The sequence below is a fragment of the Stomoxys calcitrans genome, chromosome 2 (assembly GCF_963082655.1).
Source record: "Stomoxys calcitrans chromosome 2, idStoCalc2.1, whole genome shotgun sequence".
Taxonomy (NCBI): Eukaryota; Metazoa; Arthropoda; class Insecta; order Diptera; family Muscidae; genus Stomoxys; species Stomoxys calcitrans.
Window position 1 is genome coordinate 91006501 of NC_081553.1, and position 21868 is coordinate 91028368.

At 36.2% G+C, this 21868-nt stretch overlaps 1 protein-coding gene across 10 annotated transcripts in view; it reads right to left on the bottom strand.

The window, feature by feature from the left end:
• LOC106086408 (serine-rich adhesin for platelets) overlaps nucleotides 1-21868 on the bottom strand; it is a 378389-nt gene that overhangs the window by 336908 nt on the left and 19613 nt on the right. For 3 of the 10 annotated variants that reach the window (XM_059364029.1, XM_059364028.1, XM_059364025.1), the window contains exon 2: nucleotides 9854-10493. The exons of 4 other annotated variants lie outside the window; for them this stretch is intronic. The gene's annotated coding sequence lies outside the window, so the exon portion shown is untranslated. Of the gene's footprint in view, nucleotides 1-9170; nucleotides 10494-21868 lie in introns of all 10 variants that reach the window. 3 more of the 10 variants (XM_059364022.1, XM_059364024.1, XM_059364023.1) reach the window with 1 other exon arrangement.

Below are 21868 nucleotides of genomic sequence, written 5' to 3' on the forward strand. Positions count from 1 at the left end.
AGTAATGCGCCCTCTAGTGGCTCAAGAAGTCAAGATCCCAGATCGGTTTTATTTGGCAGCTAAATCAGGTTATGGGTTGATTTGAACCATACCTGGCACAGTTGTTGGTCATAGAAAAGTCATAACAAAACACGTCAAGCAAAATTTCAGCCAAATCGGATAAGTATTGCGCCCTCTAGTGGCTCAAGAATTCTAGACCCCAGATCAGTTCGTAGGGCAGTTCTATCAAGCTATGGAACAATTTCAACCAAGCTTAGCACAGTCGTTGGAAGTCATAACAAAACTCGTCATGCAAAATTTCAGCTAAATCGGATATGTATTGCGCCCTCTAGTGGCTCAAGAAGTCAAGATTCAAGATCGGTTTATATGGCAGCTATATCAGGTTATGGACCGATTTTAACCACACTTAGCACAAATGGTGGGAGTCATAACGAAAAACGTAATGCAAAGTTTCAGCCATATCGAATAAGAATTGCGCCCTCTAGTGGCTCAAGAATTCTATAGCCTGGGTCAGTTCGTAGGGCAGTTCTATCAAGCTATGGACCGATTTCAACCAAACTTAGCACAGTCGTTGGAAGTCATACTAAAACGATATGTGTAAAGTTTTAGCATAATCCGATTAAATTTGCGCCCTCTAGAAGCACAAGAAGTCAAGACCCAAAATCGGTTTATATGGCAGCTATATCAAAACATGGATCGATATGGCCCATTTACAATTCCAACCGACCTACACTTATAAGAAGTATATGTGCAAAATTTCAAGCGGCTAGCTTTAAAGTTAGCGCATTTTCGACGGACGGACGGACATACGGACGAACGGATGGACAGACGGACGGATGGACAGACGGATGGACGGACGGACATGGCTAGTTCGACTTAAAATGTCACGACGATCAAGAGTATATATTCTTTATGGGGTCTTAGACGCATATTTCGAGGTGTTACAAAAAGAATGACGAAATTAGTATACCCCCATCCTATGATGGAGGGTATATGACATGACGATTAAGAGTATCTATACTTTATGAGGTCTTAGACAAATATTGCGAGGAGTTACAAACGGAATGACGATGGTGGAGGGTACAAAAATGCTGATATACTGAAGGTTTCTAGCAACGAATTTGGCAGATGCTATGTTCGGGTACTTTTTCAGTAAAAGTTTGCCTGCAAAAAAAATTGAGCAAGAAGAGCCGTTAAAGTTGAAATTCAAAATATTTATAACAAACTATTGTTTATTTTGCAATTTATTATAAATGATTACCTTCGCTTTGCTACATTGTCCAATCGAAAATAATAATTTTTTTTCTTATCAAAGTCAAATGGAAATTCCTTTGGGTTTTGATTTATTAATAACTCGCTTTGATTCGATTCATTTACAACAAATTCCACCTATTCCGTTGTATGGCAGTTTTTTGCTACAACAAATTCCGTATAAATTAATGTCATATTCAAAAGAAATTTATTATTTAATAGCTTTTTCTACCGCCCGCCCGAAACCCTTAGACCGCACCACCACCACTAAATGGCATGTGGTGATGTTTAAAAAAAAAAAAGTTTCATATTTCCATTTTTGAAATTCATTCGAAATCCATCTCAATTAACAAAGTTCCTGTGTATTTAGAACTTTTCCCCCTTTCCCTCCATGTGCCTCTCTAAAACCCAGTCCCTTTACCCCTATATACAGCGTTGGGTGGTTTTTTTAAAAATGAAATTAAATGCTAAAAAAAACACTTTACAATTGACGGTTGCATTCTGCACTCGGTTGGAAGTCCGTAGTCGTGGTAGTGAGCCACTCGCTGTTCATTAGAATGGAATTGCAATTTCACTTTAAAAGCAATGACTGACGACGAAATGGCAAACTGCCTGAGTGTGACTGCACATTTTGTTTAATGTGAAATAAATTATTACTCGCAACTCTTGTTATTCTCCATCTGTCCGTCCGTCCGTCCGTCTGTCTGTCTGTCTGTCCCCGCTTGTTGTTATTTCTGTTATTTCTAACAAACAACTATAAATGACCCGATTTCAAATGGTAAAAACTATGCAATAGAGGGGGTCATCAGGCAGGGACCTTGGGGCCAATATCATATGGTGTGAATATGAGGGTGTATGTGTATGCTTTGGTGGAAGCTTATCTTGCAAATAAATTCAATTAAATAAATTGTTATAAAATTTCATTAGTTTTGTATTTGTTAGAGAACAGCAACAACTGTGGCCACTGTGAATTACATTTGCACAGCAGGGCTAAATGGGAATTGGCAGAAAAAAATTGTCTGAAAGACACATTTCTAAAGAGTTTATTGTTAAAGAGAAAATAAATAACAATTTCTGTTAAATATCCTCAAAGGAAAAAACTTTCTATGCAGTTGACGCTAAGTAACAAATTTCTATAAATTAAAAAAAAAATGTTTATGAAATTTTCTCTACAGAAAAAATTTCGGTGAAATTTTCTCTAAGAAGAAAACTTCTATTAAATATTTCCTAAAGAAAAATTTTCTATGAAATTTTTTCATTTCGATGAAATTTTCTCTAAAGAAAAAATTTCGATGAAATTTTCTCTAAAGAAAAAATTTCGATGAAATTTTCTCTAAAGAAAAAATTTCGATGAATTTTTCTCTAAAGAAAAAATTTCCATGAAATTTTCTCTAAAGAAAAAATTTCCATGAAATTTTCTCTAAAGAAAAAATTTCCATGAAATTTTCTCTAAAGAAAAAATTTCCATGAAATTTTCTCTAAAGAAAAAATTTCTATGAAATTTTCTCTAAAGACAAAATTTCCATGCAAGTTTCTCTAAAGAAAAAATTTCTATGAAATTTTCTCTAAAGAAAAAATTTCTATGAAATTTTCTCTAAAGAAAAAATTTCTATGAAATTTTCTCAAAAGAAAAAATTTCTATGAAATTTTCTCTAAAGAAAAAATTTCTATGAAATTTTCTCTAAAGAAAAAATTTCTATGAAATTTTCTCTAAAGAAAAAATTTCTATGAAATTTTCTCTAAAGAAAAAATTTCTATGAAATTTTCTCTAAAGAAAAAATTTCTATGAAATTTTCTCTAAAGAAAAAATTTCTATGAAATTTTCTCTAAAGAAAAAATTTCTATGAAATTTTCTCTAAAGAAAAAATTTCTATGAAATTTTCTCTAAAGAAAAAATTTCTATGAAATTTTCTCTAAAGAAAAAATTTCTATGAAATTTTCTCTAAAGAAAAAATTTCTATGAAATTTTCCCTAAAGAAAAAATTTCTATGAAATTTTCTCTAAAGACAAAATTTCCATGCAAGTTTCTCTAAAGAAAAAATTTCTATGAAATTTTCTCTAAAAAAAAAATTTTTTTTGAAATTTTCTCTAAAGGAAAATTTCGATAAAATTTTCTCTAAAGAAAAATTTCTATGAAATTTTCTCTAAAGACAAAATTTCTATGAAATTTTCTCTAAAGAAAAAAATTTTTTTTTTGAAATTTTCTCTAAAGAAAAAATTTCTATGAAATTTTCCCTAAAGAAAAAATTTCTATGAAATTTTCTCTAAAGACAAAATTTCCATGCAAGTTTCTCTAAAGAAAAATTTCTATGAAATTTTCTCTAAAGACAAAATTTCTATGAAATTTTCTCTAAAGAAAAAAAATTTTTTTTTTGAAATTTTCTCTAAAGAAAAATTTCGATAAAATTTTCTTTAAAGAAAAATTTCTATGAAATTTTTTCTAAAGACAAAATTTCTATGAAATTTTCTCTAAAGAAAAAATTTCTATGAAATTTTCTCTAAAGAAAAAATTTCTATGAAATTTTCTCTAAAGAAAAAATTTCTATGAAATTTTCTCTAAAGAAAAAATTTCTATGAAATTTTCTCTAAAGAAAAAATTTCTATGAAATTTTCTCTAAAGAAAAAATTTCTATGAAATTTTCTCTAAAGAAAAAATTTCTATGAAATTTTCCCTAAAGAAAAAATTTCTATGAAATTTTCTCTAAAGACAAAATTTCCATGCAAGTTTCTCTAAAGAAAAAATTTCTATGAAATTTTCTCTAAAAAAAAAATTTTTTTTGAAATTTTCTCTAAAGGAAAATTTCGATAAAATTTTCTCTAAAGAAAAATTTCTATGAAATTTTCTCTAAAGACAAAATTTCTATGAAATTTTCTCTAAAGAAAAAAATTTTTTTTTTGAAATTTTCTCTAAAGAAAAAATTTCTATGAAATTTTCCCTAAAGAAAAAATTTCTATGAAATTTTCTCTAAAGACAAAATTTCCATGCAAGTTTCTCTAAAGAAAAATTTCTATGAAATTTTCTCTAAAGACAAAATTTCTATGAAATTTTCTCTAAAGAAAAAAAATTTTTTTTTTGAAATTTTCTCTAAAGAAAAATTTCGATAAAATTTTCTTTAAAGAAAAATTTCTATGAAATTTTTTCTAAAGACAAAATTTCTATGAAATTTTCTCTAAAGAAAAAATTTCCATGAAATTTTCTCTAAAGAAAAAATGTCCATGAAATTTTCTCTAGAGAAAAAATTTCCATGAAATTTTCTCTAAAGAAAACATTTCTATGAAATTTTCTCTGAAGAAAAAATTTCTATGAAATTTTCTCTAAAGAAAAAATTGCTATGAAATTTTCTCTAAAGAAAAAATTTTTATGAAATTGTCTTAAAGATAGCAGGAGACTGAAAATCCCCCTGCCATAATGGAGACAGGTGGGGATGGCATCAAAAGGGGTCCCAACAAGCCCTGTGTGGTTGGATCATCCAGTTGGACTGGGCTCAAGGTGTGCGCACGGAACTCAAAAAGTACTTCGACAGCAGCAGCTTGTGCAACATCTAAGGAGGAATCGTCCACACCGCAAGTGTCCACTGCCCTGAGGAAGAGTGGTTCCACAGCTTTCTCATCTGCGACTGGATGCGTACGGAAGCTCATCATGACAAGATCTAATGAATCTTGTGAGTATGAACTCCTGGTGGAATCTGAAGACGAGGCTAACACTACAGTGGTGGAAGTTATGAATCCTGACTATGGTCCGGTTTCTACAGATAAATCTCTGCACCATTGTAAAGCAGCGTCGGCGACACTAAAGGTCCTCCTAATGACAGGGGGATTTGACGTGGTTTTTATCCAAGAACCATGGATTTGTGGAAGAATGGTACGTGGACTAACAATTCCGGGTTTTAAACTACTTAAGAGCACGGGGAATGAGAGACACAGAGCCTGTATTCTTGCAAATAGTAGTCTAAATGTTTTTCTTCTTCCGTCGCTAATTACTGGAGATTTAGTAGTAGCCAGCCTTGAAGTAAACAAATCTCATTACTGGCTGGCCTCCCTCAAAAGTCACAAGAGTACCACACGATTGGGACATCTATAAGGCTGAGCTAAGAAAATATGAGGCGAGCTTAGAAAAAATCCTGGGTAGAATTCTCCAGCTCCTTGGAGGTTACATCAGTCCTCGAGACCAATTACGGTGGGGTATATTCAGAAGTCAGAGAATGTATGGACAATGTCTAGTGAGGAAACACTAGAACTACTCGTTGATACACATTTCCCGGGAAATTCTCCAACGGACAACGTGGCGCCTGAGGAGGTTGTCACTGGTATGCATTCGTCGAAGGTTATTGGGGAAATTGTGTCTGAGCCTTTGGGCGATAATAAGTTTCGACTCCTCCTACAAGCTGTGTCTGATAGACTGGTTTCCTGGCTTAGGGAGATATAGGGTTGCCCAAAAAGTAATTGCGGATTTTTCATATAGTCAACGTTGACAAATTTTTTCACAGCTTGTGACTCTTTAATTGCATTCTTTCTTCTGTCAGTTATCAGCTGTTACTTTTAGCTTGCTTTAGAAAAAAAGTGTAAAAAAAGTATATTTGATTAAAGTTCATTCTAAGTTGTATTAAAAATGCATTTACTCTCTTTTAAAAAATCCGCAATTACTTTTTGGGCAACCCAATAATTTGCTTGTATCTTTTCTTTCTTGAGAAAGAAAAATTTCTAAGAAATATTCTTTAAAGAAAAATTTCTTTTCTCTACACACAAAATTAAAAAAAAATTTACAAAATTTCAGTAAAATATTCTATAATTTAGCGAAAAATTATTTTCCCCATTATTTTTTTGTGTGCACTATGGCATGTCATCGATGTGGGCTTACTGTTTTGGCATAGAAAGTAGCCACCATTTGACCAATATGTCTGACATTCATTGCATCGCATTGCAGTCGATTGCAGCGCAATTAATAATTTAAATTGATTTTGCAGCCGTTGCAAATAGTTTTGCAATCATTTTATTACTTTTCCTTTATTGTGCCATTTGTTTATTTTTTTTTCTGCTTCTGTTTTTCTCTTTTTGCCTAATAGGTTTATGGCAATGTTTGTGTGTTTTAGCCATAGATTGTTATTAAAAATATTTATCAATAAGTAAATATGAATTTTATTTATTGATTTTAAAAGCAATCAAATGTGAGAAGTCTAATAACCAGTGAGCTAGAAGTGTATCAAAAGCTTTGAAAGTTAAGCTGCAATAATGATATGGATATTTTAAAACATTTGGAAAAATGAAATCGGATTGATACTACAGCAGACTTAAATTGTCTAAGTGTAAAAATGAACCTCGTCATTGAAAAAAACTAACGAATCTTCAATCAAGTCGTCAGTCAGCATTTCACATGCCTTTTGACGGGTGCAACAAAATCGCGTTCAGGTAATTCTTTCACAACAGCCAACTTAGATAGATGAAATTTAAGGTCTTGATGGAGAATTCGTCAAACAGAATTCGTCAGAAATTACCATAGCAGCTTAGCAGTGTGTTTGAAAACCGAACGCGGGGGAGAACGCACAAGTGACTGACTCACTCTTTGTATTCAGGGGTTCTGATGGTCCGTTGAATTCCATTTCTGGATTTAGCGACACTTCCACACTCCCGAAAGGAGTTAACTTACGATAGAATCTAATAAAGGCATGGCATGAGTCTGTGAGAAGGAATTTCAAAGCTTGTGTTGCGTTACAACAAGTGAGCGACAGTTAGAAAAGAAGGTCCCGACGGAGACCTCCCTAGACTAGAGCATGATGACAACTAATTGGAGAGAGAAACAAACTTGGGGACTTCCCCTTTCAGGTGCGACAATTACACAACTTCCGTGGATGCACAGAATCATGTGTACCAAGAAAGTTGTGTAATTGTAACAGAAAAAAATCTGTCAATACACAAAAAACACATGCATTGGGAAAAGTACAGCTAATAGACAGGGTTGTCGAGCGTGGTTAATGTGGTAATTGTATCACAGAGCCGTTTTCGCTATAAATACGGTTCAAATACAACATACCAAAGCACGGTCCTTGAAGCCACCACACCTAATATGGTTGAAAAGTCTTCTAATCAAAGACAAAACGCGTCCCATAGTAGTTGATGTGTGTTGCTATATTTGGCTTTCCTTTTCCATTTGCTATCTCCAATCAATGAGCTAGTCTCGAAAGAGAAACAATTTTTTGAAAAGAAAAACAATTTTCTGAAAAGAAAAACAATTTAAAGAAAAAACCATTTAAAGAAAAAACAATTTAAAAAAAAAAATTTTTTTGAAAAAAGGATTATCATTTTTTTTTGTACATCTTCCAGCTCGAGATCATATTCAACGCTGTGCTGTAGGTCAATGCGGCCTTCGCCCAATAAAGCACTTGCAGTGACATTCAAAGAAGGTTCAAGTGCAAAACAAAAAGGGTTTGGCAATGTTGATGTTTTTTTGTTCTTAGCATTAATGATTAGAGATGGGTTCTTACTGGGTAAATACCCAATGCTTGGTAATTTATTGGGTATTTACATGCAAATGCAAATTTTGCCCATGAACATTCCACTAAGGAACAGGGGCAAACTTCTCACACATCAATGAGTGCAGTCCGATTCAAGTTTAAGTCAATGATAAGGGGCCTACTTTTCATAGCCGAGTCCGAACGGCGTGCCGCAGTGCGTGAAGTTTTATATGGCATAGCACCTCACAAAAATGCTCACCGCTGAAAAATGTTTCTGATGGTCTCGACAGGATTCGAACCCAGACATTCAGCGTCATAGGCAGACATGCTAACCTTTGCGCTACGGTGGCCTCCATTGGATATTTACATATTTTCAGATATTTTGGTAATGAAAATATATTTCCAAAAATTTTTTTTTATTATTTCGCATTATCGGCATATAAACCTGACCCTGTGATCTCATAAAATAGGAACTTAGATATATATAGACCGATCTCTTGAGGCAACACATTTGTTATTTTCCGTTAAATCCAATTTCGATGAAATTTGGCGCAGTAAGTTCTGGTAGATCCCTACCCATTTCTGTGAAGTGTGGTCCAAATCGGACCATATTTGGATATAGCTTCCCTATAGACCAATCTCGATATAGGGTGTTAAAAGGGCCATAAAAGATCCATTTATTACCCGATTTCAATGGAAATTGGCACAGGGGGTTCTGGTAGACCCCTTCCCATTCCTTTCAAATGTGGTCCAGATCGGACCATATTTGGATATATCTGCCATATAGACCGATCTTCTGATATAGGGTATTGAACTCGTAAGAAGAGCAGTTTTTATCCGATTTCAATGAAATTTGTTACAGAGAGTTTGAGTAGACCTCTACCTATTTTTGTTAAATTTGGTCCAGATCGGATCATATTAGGATACAGCTGTCATATAGACGGATCAGCGGATATAGAGTATTGAGCCTTTAAAAGGAGCCTATGACAACCCTGTTGGTTCAGTCATTATGGCACGATGATGCGTTCATTATCGCATACCGCTGCAATGCTATGTTTTTGAAAGATTGTATAAATAGAGAGGTCTGTACAATTTAGTACAGACCTCTGCAATAAGAACTGCGACTTATTTCATATCTACACTACCAGTTTTTAGTTTTGCTGTTTTATCGTTTTTATTCAGTTCTGATAAATCAACTCTGCCTAATTTGTTGAAAGGTTAAAGTTGTGGGAAAGATTTTCCCCAAAGTTTTTGTTTGCAATGATCCTTATCCTTATGAACAAACGACTGCCTTAAGACCACTGATTAAACGTTCTGTTGAAATTCAAGCCTCCGCGCAACAATTCGAAATCCTCTCCCTCGCTTTCACCTAAAACAATTGTTTATGCTTGGCAATAACGTAAAATCCTTGAAACAATGTATTAAATCACTAATCTTAATTTGTTGTTGGTGTTGTTGTTGAAAACTTACCTTGAAAGTGTTTTGCGGTTTTGTCTATGTTTAATTTTATCTCCGATTGCGTTGTTAGTAAGTAATCACTTAAATACGTATATGAAGGAGGACTTTTTGTGTTGCTCTGCCTTTTTCCGTTGCTGTTTGTTGTTGTGTGCAAATAAATGTTGTATTAGCTTGCGATGAGCAAAAAGGTCACGTGTTTACTTAGAAATTATTATCATAAATTTTCATTCAGATCACAACAAAGAAATAACTTTTCCGGGGAAATGTACAAAGCCACAGCAACAGAGCCAGAGCAATTGTAGGACAAACACAACAAGAAATAAAAATCTTCTCACAAAGAGTCAGAGATGATATGATGATATCCTTGGAAAAGCGCTTGCAAAAAGTTTCTATGAATTGTTATGGTATTCGATGGTTGTTGTTTTTGTAGAGATTTTCCAACAGAGTCCTTTTTCTTGAGTTGGGTAGCACGTTGACATTGGCAACGGCAATAGCAACAATGATGATGATGATGAAGGAATTTGGGCCTTTAATAATGATACTTCATTAAATATATTTGATAAAATTTTCTTCTTCTTCTTCTGCTTCTCACATCAAAATATCTGTGTGTATGTGTTTACGCGTGTATTTATATGTGTGGGTGTCTATTCATAAAACACCCCTACACATGTGCTTATTCTCAAAAGCTCACTTACAAGGACGTAGGTATATCCTGTTTGCATAAATACTAAATAGGCTGTGCTCCTTTGCTAGCTCTGCGTGTGTTTGTTCATTTGTGGACTCACAAATGTGGCATTTGAATGTATCCTTCGAATAATTGTTGTTGTTGTTGCTGTTGTTGCTGATGTCTGTGGGCCTAGTTCTTGCCTGTTTGTCTCTTTGGCTATATAATCCTTAATTAGACTAACAAGGTGCAAATTAATCCACTCCAGTTAATTAAATTGTTCCCTGTGTGTGTGTGCGTGTGTGTGTGTATGTTGTCATCATCACAGCACAGTTGGAGTTGCGTTTCTTTTGTACTTTTATTGCCGATGTTGTCAAGTTGCCATCGATGGCTGCTCTCTGCTTTTTCTCTATTGACTTTGTGTTGTGGGCTTTTGGTATCCGTTTCCTTATCAGCAGCAGCACCCTTTGAACGCAATTCTTTTTTTATATAGGAATTATAACGATGTACATATCACTAGCAATTGTAATTCTTTAATTACTTCACTGTGTCTGTTTTGGTATTTTTCATCAAACACAATTCATTCAAACTTTTCTTGGAAGTTGGTAAATTCTCTTACAATATTGCACCATAATGAGATTGAATTCATTTACATCGGGAGCTTATAGTAACTGGAAAGAAAAAAAAAATTAAAAAATTAATGTTAGAATAAAACAAGTAAAATGGCATTAAGTTCGGACGGGCCGAACTTTGGATACCCACCACCTTGATATAGTCCGATCTGAACCATATTTGGGTCAGATGTGGGGAAACCTAAAACTTTTATGGGCTTCAGACCATTTATCGGCAGATCGGTTTATATGGCAGCTATATCTAAATATAGTGCGATCTGAACCATATTTGGGTCCTATATTGGGAAGCCTAAAACTACTGACCCTTTCAAATTTCAGCGAAATCGGTTAAAAACTCAAGCTATTATGGGCTTCAGACCCTTAATCTGGTGATCGGTCTACATGGCAGCTATAACTCAATATATTCCGATTTAATCCATAATTAGGTCAGATGTCGGGAGGCTTAAAATAACCAACTGTTTAAAATTTCAGCGAAATCGGGAAATAAATAAAGCTTTTATGGGCTTCAGACCCTTAATCGGGAAATCGGTCTACATATATATCCGCAATCTTAATAATCTTTATCCTATGGTGTTTGCATAAATTCTTCCTGTAGTGAATTTTTATAGAAACTCACCGCATGGTTATATCTCCTAAAGATTGTGCGTCTGAGTAGTTTCAAAGGTTTTCTTTACGTTTTAAGTGGTAATTTTACGTTTAAAGCAGTGTGGTGAGAAACTCACCATACTTAAAAGACATTGATCTTGTATTAATGTTTAATGCTTTAAGGGAGCACACAATGCGTTATTCAACTTTAGTATTTTTTTTATAACTTTTGTTGCATACTTATGTAACCTTACCTATGTAATTGTTAATTTTTTTTCACCTCGAGATTATAGAAATAAAAAAAAACAAATTTGTTTTACCATAAAAATGGTTGCGGTGATTATTCTAATGAAGACGTCTTCTTAAAATTGTATGCGTACATCCGTCAATCTCAAAAATTTTTATCGTATGATCTTAGCTTGAATTCTTCATGTGGTGTATTTTTACAAAAACTCACCACATGGTTATATATCATAAAAAATCTATTTTCAAGCACGTTTTAAGTCCGCTGGTGTTATATTTAGGTTTTAGTGGTTATTTTCAGCTGTGGTGAATTTCTGAGAAAACTCACCACTAGAGAAATATAATTAATATTGTATGCGTACATACGTCAATCTCAAAAATTTTTATCGTATTGAGCTTGAATTCTTCATGTCGTGTATTTTTACAAAAACTTACCACATGGTTATATATCATAAAAAATCTATTTTCAAGCACGTTTGAAGTCCGTTAGTATTATATTTTGGTTTTAGTGGTTATTTTCAGCTGTGGTGAATTTCTGAGAAAACTCGCCACTAGAGAAATATAATAGATATATATAATAAATATAATGAATAAGCATAAAGTTTTTATGTATGAGGGAAGCAAACAATGACTTGTAAACTTTAACATACTTATTATTTATTATATCATGAATTTTATTATATACTGTGGTGAATTTCACAAAAAAAACTCACCACTAGAGAAATATAATGAGTAGAAATAATATTTTTAGGTATGAGGGAAGCAAACAGTGACTTATAAACTTTAACATCCTTATTATTTATTATTGCATAAATGATACTACATACTGTAGCGAATTTCACAAGAAAGTCACCACTAGACAAATATAATGAATAAGCATAACATTTTTAGGTATGAGGGAAGCAAACAATGACTTATAAACTTTAACATCCTTATTATTTATTATTTCATAAATTTTATTACATGCTGTGGTGAATTGCTCAAAAATCCCACCACTAGAGAAATATAATGAGTAAGCATAACATTTTTAGGTTTGAGGGAAGCAAACAATCACTTGTAAACTTTAACATCCTTATTATTTATTATTTCATAGATTTTATTGCATACTGTGGTGAATTTCTCAAAAAACTATGCTAGAGGAATATTATGAATAAGCATAACGTTTTTATGTATGAGGGAAATAAACAATGCCTTGCAAACTTTAACATCCTTATTATTTATAATTTCAAAAATTTTATTACATACTGTGGTGAATTTCTCAAAAAACTCACCACAAGAGAAATATAATGAGTAGACATACAATTTTTAGGTATGAGGGAAGCAAACAAAGACTTATAAACTTTAACATCCTTATTATTTATTATTTCATAAATTTTATTACATACTGTGGTGAATTTCTCAAAAAACTCTCCACTAGAGAAATATAATGAGTAAACATAACATTTTTATTTGTGAGGGAAGCAAACAATGCCTTGTAAACTTTGTCAACCTCATTATTTATTATTTCTTAAACTTTATTACATACTGTGGTGAATTTCTAAAGAAACTCACCACAAGAGAAATATAATGAGTAGACATAACATTTGTAGGTATGAGGGAAGCAAACAATGACTTGTAAACTTTAACATCTTTATTATTTATTATTGCATAAATGTTATTACATACTGTGGTGAATTTCTAAAGAAACTCATCACTAGAGAAAAATTATGAGTAAGCATAACATTTTTAGGTATGAGGGAAGCAAACAATGACTTGTAAACTTTAACATCCTTATTATTTATTATTTCATAAACTTTATTACATTCTGTGGTGAATTTCTAAAGAAACTCTCCACTAGAGAGATATAATGAGTAGACATAACATTCGTATGTATAAGGGAAGCAAAAAATGCCTTGTGAACTTTAACATCCTTATTATTCATTATTATTATTGATTACATTCAGTGGTGAATTTCTAGAGAAATATAAGGAATAAGCATAACATTTTTATGTGTGAGGGTAGCAAACAATGACTTGTAAATTTTAACATCCTCATTATTTATTATTTCATAGATTTTATTGCATACTGTGGTTAGTTTCTAAAGAAACTCACCACTAAAGAAATATAATGAATAAGCGTAAAGTTTTTATGCATGTGGGAAGCAAACAATGCCTTATAAACTTTAACATCCTTATTATTCATTATTTCATAAATTTTATTATATGCCATGGTGAATTTGTAAAGAAACTCACCACTAAAGAAATACAATGAATAAGCATAAAATTTTTATGTATTAACATCCTTATTATTCATTATTTCATCAATTTTATTACATACTGATGTGAATGTCACCGATTCCCCATATTGAGAAAATAAAAATGCACAACAAAAATAAAATATTGAGTGTGCTGAATTGGTAGCGACGATAAGGTCTGGGTATTATTAGTTTATATATTTAGTTTATATTTAGTTTTCTTCACCAGTGACATTGTGACTGTATTCAGAAAGGGAGTCTAAGTTACTGTATTTGAGGGCTTTCTCATGTTTATTCTCTTCCCGTTTACCCTCGCTTTATGTTCTCTCGGTGGCCGTTCAAAGATCTCTAGCAATAGTATGCCTGGACTAGCATCGCTTTAAATGAGATTAAATTCTTTACTCTTTTTTGTAGACTAAAAAATTTAAAATAAAAAGAAAAATTAGCCCCATTTGTATTTCATAAAAATTATTGTCAAAATTTATTCAAAAAAAAAAAATTCTAAATTTTTCTTCACACAAAATTTTGCTTAGACTTTATTTCTTTAGAAAATTTTTAAACGATTTTAATACTCTAGAAACTTTTTTAATTTCGTTTTAAGATAAGATTGCCACATTTATTTTCAATTTAATATTCTGACCATATTGGCTTTTAATATTTTTTAGTGTTAATTTAGTGTCGTGTCTGCATGTCTACAAATCTGAAATTGCCGACGGGCCTGTTTAAGCAATAATGCCGAATATGTTCGAACATACATACATTTTCTGTTCTTCTTTTGTTTTAACATGTGAATATGCCTTTCCTAAATTGTGCGTTTTTTTTCCTCCTTTTACTGCTCTTTAGTCTTCAAAGAATCACTTTTTTGCTTCGCATAATTTTGTATTTTATTTTGTTGTTCTTTCGCCTTTGGAAGTTCGCAGTTCGATAGCCCATTAACAACGGAGCCCCACATCAAAAGCAGAGGAGAAATATGAAAAATAAAACCCCAAAGAACAGTGAAGAAAAAAAAAAAAAAAGAAACAATTAACTGACATTTATGAACTCTAAATACTTAATTGCTTTTTAAAGCGATAAAGCGTGAGAAATTTGTTAATTTGTTTATTGTATATGGGGCCCCCCCAAATGGCCCTTCAGCAACCCCTCTACCATAGCAACATCAACACTTGAGCAAGTCACTTTGAAATTTTAAATCTTTTAATTTATGAAAAATACAAAAATCGACAATCACCCAATCACCGAATCACCTCATTAACAACAATCTCGTCGTACTACATGGCCAGAGTTCAACGAATATGCATTGCAGAACTTTCGAAGAAACAATTTATGAACTCTAATAGATCCATAATATTGATAACTCCAACCTATTATTGTTATTGCTATTGCTAGGGGGGGCTTCGATGAAAACATGTTTCCGAAATTAGATCACATTTAAATTTAAAAATTGTTTTTGTTTTCGTCTTTGGCTCTGCGTTTTTTTTTTCTTTCTGGCCACAGCTTATCGTAGTCATACGCGGCATTTGTATCCACTACGTCACTCCACTCTCGACAAGGCTTGGCCCATTCATTCTTGACAGCTCTTAATTGGGTGGTATTATTAAATATTAACAAGAGCTTAATTCAATATTTCCCCCCCCCCTCCCCCCCCCCCCCCCCCCCCCCCCCCCGCACTGCAGCACTCAAATGAGTTAATCAAAATACGTCGCAGCAGCAGCAGCAAAAATGACGAACAAAAAAGGTTAACGTGGCTTATAATTGAAATCAGATGTGGTATCTGTTTGATAATCTTAATTATGGGAACATTGTCGAGTTGAGTTATAAAAGCTGACTCAGCTTAAATCGAAAATATGAAAACAATTTTAATAACATTTAATAGATATTGCACAGAGCCATACAAAAATTAAGCATAAATAAAATCTTGAGAAAATTTTCTTAAGGAAAAATAGACGAAACAAATAAAAATGTGCTAAGTTTGTCATGAAGATGGACTTTAAAGTTCCGAAGTATTTGATGAGGATCAGGAGAATCTGTCTGAAAAACCGGGTGCTCTTCTACACATCCACCAAGGGTATGAGGAGGTAGGAAGTTACGTCTGGCGCTGCACAAGAACCGCTAGCTACCACGGAATATAGAGGGTGGGGATGCCAGTGAACACATTTCTGGTCGGAAATATAGACGACATTGCCGCTGTCATCACATCAAGAAATTCGCACGAGGCGCAACGAAGGCTACAGCATTTCATGATCAGAATTAGACACTGGTTAGAATCCCACGGGCTACAGCTGGCAATGCAAAAGACTGGACTACTCATGCTCCCTAGCAAACGTATCCCCACAGAGACAGATATGCGGATCTACGACGTCGTCTTACCGACTAGAAGACACGTGAAATACCTAGAGGTACGACTCGATCCCTTATTGACGTTTAAAGCCCGGACGCAGTATGGGGTAAGAAAAGCTGAAAAGATAACGGACCAAGTAGCGCGGTTAATGGCGAGCATCGGATGACCTCTACTAGACAATCGCAAGCTAATGATGGAGGCCTGCAAAAGTATTCTTTTCTATGAAGGCGAGATTTGGGGTAAATCCCTACAGATCGGATCGGAGCAGGGCTAAGGTGCTGCCTTCGGTACAGAAAGCGGCCGCTCTAACGAACAATGTCTGAACCCATTTTTCTCGGTATGGTGCCGATAGACCTTCGGGCCCCAGAGTGGATGAAAATATATGACGCCAAACTGAACCCCCAACAGGAGTCAGTATTGGAAGATATTCGACAAGATACGCTGAGCTTTTGGTAGTCAAAATGAAATAATGGCACGCGGGGTAGATGCAACTTTAAGCTCTATATACAAAAATGGATTGGAGGCCACCGTAGGGCAGAGGTTAGCATGTCCGCCTATGACACTGAACGCCTGGGTTCGAATCCTGGCGAGACCATCAGAAAAAATTTTCGGCGGTGGTTTTCCCCTCCTAATGCTGGCAACATTTGTGAGGTACTGTGCCATGTAAAACTTCTCTCCAAAGAGGTGTCGCACTGCGTCACGCCGTTCGGACTCGGCTATAAAAGGGAGGCCCCTTATCATTGGGCTTAAACTTGAATCGGACTGCACTCATTGATATGTGAGAAGTTTGCCCCCGTTCCTTGGTGGAATGTTCATGGGCAAAATTTGCATACAAAAATGGATTGGTAGAATAATTGCAAATTTGCCCATGAATATTCCACTAAGAAACAGGGACAAACTTCTAAGTGACGCAGGCAATATCTAGACACGGATACTTCCGCAAGTACCTACACAGAAAGGGAAGATGCAGCTCACCATTCTGCATCGACGAAAAAGAAGAGGTGGTGCATGAAGGAGAGCACATGGTCTTAAGCTGACGACGCAACTAGAAGAGCAGATGGGTGAAATAAGAGCGGGGAAGCTAACAACGAATCACATCTGCAGAGGGGAGAGCTGTGACAATTTTTGTCAACCAGATACTCAGGTAAAAGAAAAGGGAGAACACCTGGACGCAGAAACACGACGTGTGAGACGTATGGCGACAATGCTACAAGGGGATCCAGCTCAAAGTAATGCGAGAGCGGGGCCGAGTTGGTTTACATATCCAGGGAAATAAGGTCGGTTTTTCAGCCCGGCATAAAGCGAGAGGCGCCGGCCATCGTTACATGCGTAATCCATTTTCCCAACTATGCTCGCGGAACCAAAAACAAAAAAATTCGTCCGGGCTGAATATTGGGATCCCACCACCATTGGACTATTGAGCCTCTAGAGGGCGTAACTCTCACACGACTTGGCTGAAATCTTGCAAGTGGCGTTTTGAAAAGCCTTTCAACAACTGTGATATGTTTCGTTCAAATCGCTTTATAACCTGTTATAGCTGCTATATAAAGCGAACCCAGATTGGACTTTGGGTGCGCAGTTCATACCTGATTTGCGTACAATTTTGTACAACAACTTTGTTTTCCATGCCACGCCCCTCTGTTATTTGGTTCATGTCTAGCAATGTGTCCACTTAAGTGCCGATATCTGTTGAACACGAAAGCTGAGCAATGACAAAGGAAATGCTCCAATGTCTCAACATTTTCCTACACATGCTATGACTGGCCGCACCGATTTTGCATACATGACCTTGTAGACCTATGTGTCCCGTTATGAAACCAAAACTATTCTGACATGCTTCTTACTTCCTTTCAGTAATAGCCTCGTTTTCTCACGATCTGGTTCCCCCCATAGGGTTTTCGCCGTCCTACTGACCCTTTCGCTGTTTTACAGGGTTACATGCGCATTCATCGCACACGCCCATAACTCGGACTGCGTCGACCCGAAAGACTTCGGGTTAACCAAGTTTATTGACGTCAGTCCTTTGGCCTTCAACGCCAAATCGTCTGGTCCTTCATTCCCCCGTACTCCGTAATGGCCCAGCACCCAAACTATGCGGATTTTGACATCCTCAGAGATGACATCCTATGCGGATTTTGACATCCTTACCATCCTGGTAGTTATTGCCCCTCTGGCAATTTTACTGTCCATGAAAATGTTCACACTCGACGTCCTCGCGCTAGCACCACACCAATTCACGGATTCCGAGATGGCCCGTATCTCCGCCTGCAGGACTGCATTATGGTCAAGCAGTCTAAAATAGGTCTCAGTCCCTGGGTTCTCAATGTAGAGTCCCAGGCCTTCTCTGTCCTCTAGCTTTGATCCATCCATGTAACATGTTCTTCAAGATGGCAACACCAGTGTTCAGTCAATCCACAACTGTGCCGCTAGCAGCAGTGACACGTACTCGATCTCAATTTTCATCTCAGGTATCCGATCGGAAACCTCTTCCCTTCCTTCCAGGTTTCCTATCGTCGCCTCGATTATACCGCGATGGCGTGAGCTGCACCCATCCTCAATCCATTCTCCTATAGCCTTAGGTCTCATAGTCGCAGTGGCTGCTTCACAAATAATCTGTATGCCGAAGGGTCGGGTATCTAGAATAGTCTTTAGTGCCCTAGTGGGCGTGGTCCTTATCACTCCACCTATACCAAGACAACATGTTCTCTGAGCCTGTTGTATGGTCCTAACGTTGCACTTTTTCTCCATCGCATTCAACCAAACTACTGAGGCGTAAGTAAGTATTGGTCTAATCATGCTTCTGTGGAGCCAGTCGACTGTCCTCGGTATCTGGCCCCATTTCGATAATACATGGTGCCCAATTTATTTGAGCCTTCTCTGTACGCTCCTGAATGTGAGACTTCCTATCCAAGATCGCTCCTAAGTATTTGACCTTGTCAAATATCGAAATCGTTTTATTGGAACGTCGTGCGTTAAATTGGCCCACCTTCGTTTTCCTCGTGAATAGGCATATTTTAGTCTTCTCTGGCTTAATATTGAGACCCCTGGGTCCAGCCTAGTCATATGCCTTATGCAAGATCCCTTCGCCCCTTCTGCATAGCTGGTTCGGATCCTTATTCCTAAAAAGTATTATTACATCGTCTGCATGGCAGACGGGTTCAAATCCCTCCTCAGTCAACATCCGTAATAAATTGCAAATGCAAATTTGCCTATGAACGAGACCCTTTCGGGCCTTTCGGTTCTTCTGCATATCTGGTTCGGATTCTTACACCTAAGAAGTATTATTACATCGTCTGCATAGCAGACGGGTTCAAATCCCTCCTCAGTCTGAATCCGTAATAAGTTGCAAATGCAAATTTGCCCATGAACATTCCATTAAAGAACTGAGGCAAACTTCACACAAATAAATGAGTGGTGTCCGATTCAATTTTAAGCTCCTCTTCTTTCTCCTTTTTTTAGCCGAGTGTGAACGGCGTGCAGCAAAGCGGCACCTCTTTGGGGACAAGTTTGTACATGGCAAAGTACCTCACAAATGTCGCCAGCATTAGGAGGGAATAACCACAGCTGAAAAAATGTCTGATGTTCCTGCCAGAATTCGAACCCAGGCGTTCAGCGTCATAGGCGGACATGCTACCCTCTGCGCTACGGTGGCCTCTGATAGGTTAGTGGCGATAAAATGCCCCCCTGTGGCCTGTGCTACTTTCTGCCTTTTATTTATGTGAAGGGACATATGGTTTATCCAGTCTCTAAGGACCGGGTCCACCCAGTACTGGTCGAAGGATTGGACCAATGTGTCGGTCCGCACATTGTTAAAAGCTTCCTCGATGTCAATGCAAACCGCCAATGTGTAGGTCTTAGCATCGAAGGATTCTTCTATTATTATGCACAATCTCGTGGAGGGCAGTCTCCACCGACCTTCCCTTGACATAGGCAAGTTGTTTGTATTTGAGCAGTTCGCTAGATGTCCTAGTCTTTATCATGGTATCCACAATACATTCCATGATTTTGAGTAGAAAGGAAGTGAGGCTTATAGGCTATAGGCTGGTGTCGCATGACTTGCCCAGCAAGGCTATGAATATGAATACCACGCTTGCCTCCTGCCAGGCTTTCGGAATATATGCAAGTCCTAGGCACGCTGTGAATATAGTGGCCAGATGAGGTGCCAGATAGTCGGCCTCCTAATGTAGTAACGCCGGAAATATTTCATCAGATGCGGGTGTCTTAAATGGTTTGAAGCTCCTCAAGACTTCCTTGATCATAAATTCCGTTCTGATAAACCTTCGATCATCCTCATTCCCAAATTCCGGTGTCTCCGTGAATACCGTCGTATCCTGTGGAAAATGGGTTTTCATCAAAAGCCTCAACATGTCCTCTGTTGTCTCTGCTCTCTCTCCCATGTCGTCTGCTAACGTTTCAGTTTGAACATGGGTTTTTGAGAGAAACTTTTTCATATTGGTGGCGTCATTAATGCTATCTATCTATAGAAAAGCTTCCAAGAGGCACGTTTGCCACTCTAGTAATCTTATTGTGTTCCTTGAGCCGTGGGTAATACATATCCCAATATACTTTCGATTTTTTTCGCCGTGCTCTGTCAAAAAGTCTTCGGATCTCTTTCCCAATGTTGCGAATCTCCCCGGTTATCCACGGCTTTTTTGTACTGATTTCCTATATTCGAAAGACTGCATTGCTACAGTTCCCCGTAATCCTGTTGCCTTCTTGTCTTCTATGCTTGGACAATCTAAATTATATTCTCCATGTCTTCTTCTGAGTAGTCTTCCGAATGTTATCATCCCTTGACCTCATTTCTTGAGCTATTAAACTTTGCTAAATGTTTCGACAACATTCCAATGCATTCGTACTTAAACTGTGGGCCTTACAATTTCTTTATCTCCCTTTTAAATGCTCACAGTTGCAATCATCATCCATAGATCCACCGATCCACCGATCCATGTAAGGCAATAAACACATTGTAACCAGACCAAACATAATTGTTTTGCCGTTGAGCCGTTTTGTCGTCATTCTGCTGCGAATTCTAAACAGAGCAGTGTCATTCAGGGCAATTATTTGAGTAACATCAAAGCATTCCATGTGGGCACTCTTTTGCCGCCACTTACAGTCGTTGGGCTGGCGGTAAATGAATGAAACTGAGAAACAATTTCCCGCAATGGGTCATTGTGTGCCCCAACTCCCCTCCCCCCCTCGCCACAATTGGTTGTTTTTGTTTTCATTCATTTAACATTCGTCGTCGTGATGTTTTGCAATAAATTCTGTGTCAAAGCCTAACGTCATACTTGAGTGGAGTGGAGCAACTATGCGACGAGTTGCAACATAACAACCGTTGCCACTGTTGTCTGTCTGTCTGTCTGTCTGACTCCATTGCCATTTATTGGCCGCTTTGATATTTGCATAGTTTCTCTGATGCGACATTTCTCCATTGAACCGGGTTCTTCTGGCCTGTTCGTTTGGATCATTTTTGCATTTCTGCCGTTTGCAATCGCGCAACATGAATGTCTTTTTAAATGCCTTACTGAGTGCCGCTAATGGCAAACGAGCGATTCGCACAAACAGCGTTTATTTGTTACTTGGATTTTTTGCATTATTTTTTTGTTTTGAATTTCTGTAACAAAACTGACTCTCACCCCTAAATTGGCGCGTAGTAGAATAGTGACATGTGGCTCAAGTGGCATACGGTGGGTAAATATGCCACACAATTGACGATCGTTTAGTTGGAAAGCTGGGGCTTCTCATATCGATAGCAGGCTTAATATTCTTTCAATGGCTCACACATTTTTTGAAATTTAAAATTTTTATAAAATTCAAGATTTTTACAAAATCTAGGATTTGTTATAAAATCTAAGATTTATATAAAATCTAGGATTTTTATAAAATTGAGCATTTTTATAGAATTTAGGATTTTTATAAAATCTAGGAATTTTATAAAATCTAGGATTTTTATAAAATCTAGGATTTTTATAAAATCTAGGATTTTTATAAAATCTAGGATTTTTATAAAAT